The sequence below is a fragment of the Mus caroli genome, unplaced genomic scaffold (assembly GCF_900094665.2).
Source record: "Mus caroli unplaced genomic scaffold, CAROLI_EIJ_v1.1 scaffold_21278_1, whole genome shotgun sequence".
NCBI lineage: Eukaryota > Metazoa > Chordata > Mammalia > Rodentia > Muridae > Mus > Mus caroli.
The window spans coordinates 5388-11977 of NW_018390441.1; the positions used below are offsets into that span (position 1 = coordinate 5388).

Below are 6590 nucleotides of genomic sequence, written 5' to 3' on the forward strand. Positions count from 1 at the left end.
CCTGGCACTCACTTTGTAGACCAGGTTGGCCTCGAACTCAGAAATCCACCTGCCTCTGCCTCCCGAGTGCTGGGATTAAAGGCGTGCGCCACCACGCCTGGCTTCAACCAATTTCTTAAGCTTCATCAAAGTCCAGGTGACTACTATGGTGAAGTTCTTACTCTTTCCGACATAGATGAGCTTAACACAGCTATGCATGCGTAGTTACAAAGGCCATGGTGTGGTTGCTGGGTCCAATTATCTCCATAGTTTCAGTCCTTATCTTGTCAGTAGTATTTGACAGACTCCCTTCATGTCTTTATATATCTAATTACTGCCTAGTGGATGGATTAAACTGCATGACACTAAGATGAGCCCCACAACCAAGAAGCATAAAATGTCAGACACACTGGAACTTTTCTGCACTACAGAGCTTATATAGTTTTTTTATTATTATTTATAAACAAATGTCTGATACTAGATTTATAGTATATTTTAATATTGGATTTGTTTGATTCTTTTTAAATATCCATTTCAAGCAGGTCCATTCCCTAGATTCATTCAAAAACTACTTAAATTTTCTTTGCACCTAAATAAAATCAAAGTGGTCATCTCTTCAGAAAATCATTTGACAAACTTACAATGAAGTTAATTCTGAATTGCTGTTTATAAAATTAATTTTGAGGGATAAAGCCAGTGATTGCTGTATCATCCTCATAGAAACATATAATAAGTCAATTTTTAGCAATTCTTTTGTTGCTTTTTAAAAGATTAATTTTAGTGGCTGTGTGTGGGGGGACTGTGTGTGTGTCTCTTTGTATCTGTGTGTGTGTGAGTGTGTGTGTGTGTGTGTGTCTGTCTGTCTGTCTGTCTGTATGTCTGTCTGTGTGCAGGTGCATGCAGAGGACTGACAGGGGCCCTTGACTAACAGGAGCTTGTGAGCTGCTTGGCATGGCTGCTGTATTCATCTGGTCCTCTGGAAGCATTGTCTATAGTTAGAATTAATGACTGAGGCGCCTCTCCAGCCCTAAGCACTACTTTTGGCATTCAGTTTTAAGATTTTCACATCCATGGCTAAATATTTTTACATTCTGAAATTTGAAACCAGATATCATGCTTCAGATAAAAAGAATTTACATCCACAGAAGGATCACCACCATTGAGGTGAAATGTATGAACTGCCAGCACAGTCATTTTAGACCTATAAAATGGTAGGTATATATGGTTCCGTTCAATGCATTTCAAGGGGAAAGTCCTGAGCCTAATATATAAAGCTATTTGAAACATGACACACAGAAAATTATGAGAATGAAAAAAGAGGAAAAAAAGAAAGACAGAAGCCAGGCATGCCTACATCACAAAGTTTTAAAACAGCATCTTTATGTGTGTATCATTGTGGCAACCCTCATGCATCCAGCATTTGCATGTATCAGTCAACCGTACATCAGATGCCTTCATACCCACTTGTACGTAGGGATACATACATCAGGTTTCAAAAGAGTGGGCAGAGGCTTTATTTTTATTGTTTTTCATGTACAGTTAGTTTTTGTTTGGTTAAGATTTTTTGGCTTGTTTTGTCTTTTTTTTTATCTCATTAGAAACTTTCCTGGGTCATTGTTTATATTTTGTTTTTGTTTCAACTTGACATAGGCTAGAGTTATATGGAAAGAGGCACCTTCAAATGAGAAAATGCCTCTACTAAACTGATTCAGGAGAGCCCAACTCCATATGGAAATACATCCCTGGGCAGGGGGTAATAAGTTATATAAGAAAATAGGCTCACAATTCACAGGGAATGAGTCATGACACAACATTCCCCTAAGGCCTCTGCTTTAGTTCCTGCCTCTGAGTTCTCACATAGAGTTAGCCCCCTTCCTCCCCACACTCCCAGCTCCCCCCATAATTGACTGTAAGCTAAAATAAACCCTTTCCTCCTCAGGTTGCTTTTGGTTATGATATTAATCATAGTAACTCTAACATTTATCTCTATAAAGGTACAGAAAATACCAATTTATTCGTGGAAGTTCGCCTTTTCAAAACACCATGTAGTTTCTCTATAAATGTCTCTCTCATTCCAGCTATCTTGAGAGTAAGCTTACAAGATCTCTTGCCAGCGCGTTCCTGTCACTTCCATCATGATCTACTAGCCTAGAGGTTCTCAACCTCCCCCATGCTATGATCCTCTAATACAGCTTTTTTGTGATGTGATGAACTCCAACAAATATTATTTCCTTGCTACTTCATAAAGGCCATTTGGAAGTTGTTATGAATTTAAGTGTAAATATCTGATATGCAGAATATAGGACATGTGACCTCCGGAGGGTCAAGACCCAGGAATTGATAACACCCTGTGGGGTCACGACCTACATGTTGAGAATTGCTGATAGCACCTTCTTTCTCTCTTCCCTCACCTTCCTTTCATCATTTGTTCTCTAAATACAGCCAAATGAACTCCGAAAGCACACCTCTGCCCATGTTCCTACTGTAGTTCTAAAATGTTTCAGTTCCTTCCCATTTACATGTAAACTGACCCCTAACAAAGCACCTCTTGGACCCATGTGAACTGACAAGGCGTGAGCTGTGCCCACTAAAAATATATACACTGGAAGCTTTAGAACCACAGTGCCTGAGGGTGTGATTTGGTGTAAATATGGTAAGATGTGGTCATTAGGGTGAACGCTAAGATGATATGACCAGTGTCCTTATAAGAGTAGGATACAGGCTGGATCAGATAGGATAGCTCCGAAGACCCCTGAAGGCAGCTGCCTATGATTCAACCAATGAGAAAGATCTCAGAAGAAGCAAGCCCCATTGAACACCTTGCTCTCAGAGTTCTAGCTGCCAGAAATGAGAAAGTTCAATTCTTGCTGTTGAAATCACCCATACTGCCTGATTTCATAAGGGCAGCCCCAGGAAACTGACACAACCCCCTTTCTAGTCTTGACTCACTTTGTAACTCCTATGCTCCCTGTGTTTGGGTAAGGGTTCCTTTGGCTCTCTGAACTACTTGTGCTCCTATTTGCCATGGCCTTTGTGTGTGTGTATACTCTCAATGCCCTAGACAGCCCTCTGCCCACTTCCTGTTGGTCTGGTTAATTCTTTCCTATTTTAATAGATTATTTAATGTGTGTGAGTGTTTTGCTTATGCGTATGTCTGTTCACCACATGCATGCAGTGCGCAACTAGGGTATCAGACCCTCTGGAACTATAGTTATGGATTCCTGTAAGCCACCATGTCAGTTTTGGGAATTTAACCCAGGTCCTCTGAAAGAACAGGCCAGTACTCTTAACCAGGAGTCATCTCTCCAGCCTCTCCCTCTCCCAAGTCATCCTGCTTTCCCTCATTCAAGTATTAGTGAATGAATGCTAACTCTGTGCCTCCCAAGGTGCTGACCTGTCTGAGCAATTATTGTGTGTACACATTGTTCTTGGCCTCAGATTACAGATTCCCCTGAGTTAAATATCATTGTATTGCAATATTCCTATGACAGATACCTATTTGTGAGAGGACACAAGACCTCTTAGGAAAAGACTATCTGTGTTCAGTAGCAGATTGGAATGACAGACATCGAGTCAGTATAATTTGGAGTCTTCCACTTGAAGAAAAGACTGCTTGGTTGTGAGGAGTGTGAAAAGCTAGAAGTCCCAGCTGTTAATTGCTTTGCGGTGCAACCCCTCATGAATGAACAAAACTATGCCATAGCATTTCTGACTAACACAGGATCACTTCCCTTTCTTGATTCTGCTGTCTCCTAGCTCCCTTCATCCTTCTTGAGTTACTGGCTAATAATCTCTTTGCCACCTAATTCTGTCTCTACCTCTGGTTTCCAGGGGACCATGCTAGATTTGGGGTGTGTCTTAGTTAGCGTTTTACTGCTGTGAACAGACACCATGACCAAGGCAAGTCTTATAAAAAACATTTCATTGGGGCTGGCTTACAGTTTCAGAAGTACAGTCCATTATCATCAAGGTGGGAGCATGGCAGCATCCAGGCAGGCATGGCACAGGCAGAGCTGAGAGTTCATTCAAAGGCTGCTACTGGAAGACTGACTTCCAGGCAACTAGGGTGAGGATCTTATGCCCACACCCACAGTGACAACCCATTCCAACCAGGTCACACCTATTCCAACAATGCCACACCTCCATATGGTGCCACTCCCTGGTCCAAGGATATAAAAACTGTCACAAGGTGCTAAGCAAGTTGATTTCAGTAACTCCAACCATAATCTGATGTAGCAGCAAGTGGCCAAATTTTACTAAGTTCTTAAAAGGAAAGCTATGAATGGACTGAAAGGATGGCAAGAGAAATAATGAGCCAAGACAAAGTTCTCTAATCAAGGCTCAATCTTTAATGTATGTCACTGAATAAATATGGGTGAGTTCTGTTGTTTGTTTCAGCTGGATTGAGTTGCAAAGTAGGCTCTTCAGCAGCTCAGTGGGCAGGCAGTTCTCAGTTCTCTGGCAGGAAGATGTAAATGTAGCAGAGCCAGATGCCTGGCTCCGGTGTCAGGGACTTGTTCAGCCAGCTTAAGACTGGGGAGAAGGGGTGTTAAAGTTCCTCCCTTTTTATTTATTAAAAATTAGCTGGAGTGGGGCATAAAATTTACTTATTTTCCATGGCCCTGTCTGGGAATTATGGTGGCTGGTGGCTCTGCCTGCCTTGGGTCTGAATGTCTAGACTCCTTCTGACCCATCCAGGAGAACACATGCAGCTTATTTGTATTTATTTGCACAAGCACAGCCCTTTAGTGTTTATAATGAACAAACATATCCTTTTGACACATGCCTCTGTCTAAGTTTGATAAGAGTTAATAGAATCATCATTGGTCCATCTTTGGCTGCTGTACCTCATAGCACACCTTTTTTTTTTCATTCAGACCAAAGCCACAATAAGCGCTCAATGCATCTCTTCATAGCGATGAATAACTGCCATATCTGAGCTTTGCTGAAGGTGAGACTGTATGGAAGTAACCAACCTGCTTAAAAAACAAAGTCAAAGTTAAAAGGAGCAGAGTTAAAGTAGTCTGTGGGGATGTCCCAGGCACTCAATTCAGTTGCAAATTAGCAAAGATCAGATCAGGGCCTGGCCTCCTAGGGTGGGGGGAGGTAGCTTTGAGAATCAACAGAAAAAAAAACTTACTTTTCAGGTCAATAGCGGTAAGAGTCAGGTGAGCTGGCTGATAAAGATATTTTAGCTATCTTCGTAATTAGAATATCCAACACTGGATTTATTTCTAGACCAGTCAATCCATCATTGAGTCAAAATAACTGGGCACTTTAAAGGAAAGAGAAAAGTCATTATAAATATTCATTTTGATTAATTTTTCTAATCAGTTTCCACAGTCTCTATGTTCTCTGTCTCACAAAGTGTAAAACCTTGAAGCAAGCCAGCTTGTATAATCTGGGACATAGGCAAGCAAAGGTGGGTCAAGAACATACACCCAAAACAGCTTTCCTGTCATCATTGTCAGGGCACTCAACAAGCTCACATGTCAGAATTATCCCTTTGTGTCAGCATGTCACACCAATCACTCTTGGCAGCAAGCATGATCCTGAAGCATTCTGCAGAAAAAATACAAACATGCCCTCTTTCCATATTAGATATATGATCAAGATCATGCCTTATACCAATAAGTAGACATTTCCATTTACCTAGGCATGAGTGTGCCTAGCTGTCGGATGCTATAGACACTCAGCAGAGTTCCTTAGCATAGAAATTTTAATATTTTAAAAATAAAATGCATGATTTAAATTACGTGCATGGGGATATAATTTCCCTCTTTTTTGTTTTTTTTAAGAAGATATTCTTTCAAAGTTCAACAATGTCTTGTCCTTGATAATTATAGAAAACTCTAGTAATAAGGATAAGATTAAATTGTTAACAAAACATCTCAAATGCTTGACTGTAATAGCCAGTTCCATTTTATTTTTTAATCTTCTTTGGAACACCAAGCATAAAAAAATTTATGTAGGCAATGACAAATTACATCTTTAGTTGCTTCTCTTGTTAAAGCAATTGCAACCAGAAAGCTTAAAAATTTGGCAAAAGTCCCATGTACATATTTTATCTTCTTAGGATCAGAAATACGAGTATCAGTTTGCAGTAATTGATTAATTATAAGTTCTCTAGAGTTTAACACCATTCGGTGGAATAGATAGACAGTGAGGTCTCTGAGAACAAGTCTTTACAATTTGACATGCTCATTCTCTAAAAATACCAAATTATTATCTCAAGCCATTACTATTTTGATGATGTAAAAAAATGAGATTATGTGACCAATTGTTCTTGTTTAAGGCTTATAATCTTCCTGGGATACAAATCTGCTGTGCCATTTCTTTAAGGGATCTTATCCAGGCAGTCCAGGATAAATTTTTTTTATTTTTTATTTTTTAGAATTAATTTTTTATTAGGTATTTTCCTCATTTACATTTCCAATGCTATCCAAAAAGTCCCCAATACACTCCCCCTCCTCACTCCCCTACCAACCCACTCCCACTTTTTGGCCCTGGCGTTCCGCTGTACTGGGGCATATAAAGTTTGTGTGTCCAATGGGCCTCTCTTTCCAGTGATGGCCGACTAGGCCATCTTTTGATACATATGCAGCTAGAGT

The 6590-nt window shown here is 40.2% G+C and overlaps 1 long non-coding RNA gene across 1 annotated transcript; it reads right to left on the minus strand.

Moving 5' to 3' along the window:
- Window positions 1–4308: 4308 nt before the first annotated feature.
- On the minus strand, window positions 4309–5703 carry LOC115030337. The gene is made up of 2 exons (XR_003835916.1): window positions 5120–5703; window positions 4309–4958 (listed from the first exon to the last, which is right to left on the minus strand). It is a non-coding gene; the product is annotated as an uncharacterized LOC115030337 (long non-coding RNA).
- Window positions 5704–6590: the final 887 nt, after the last annotated feature.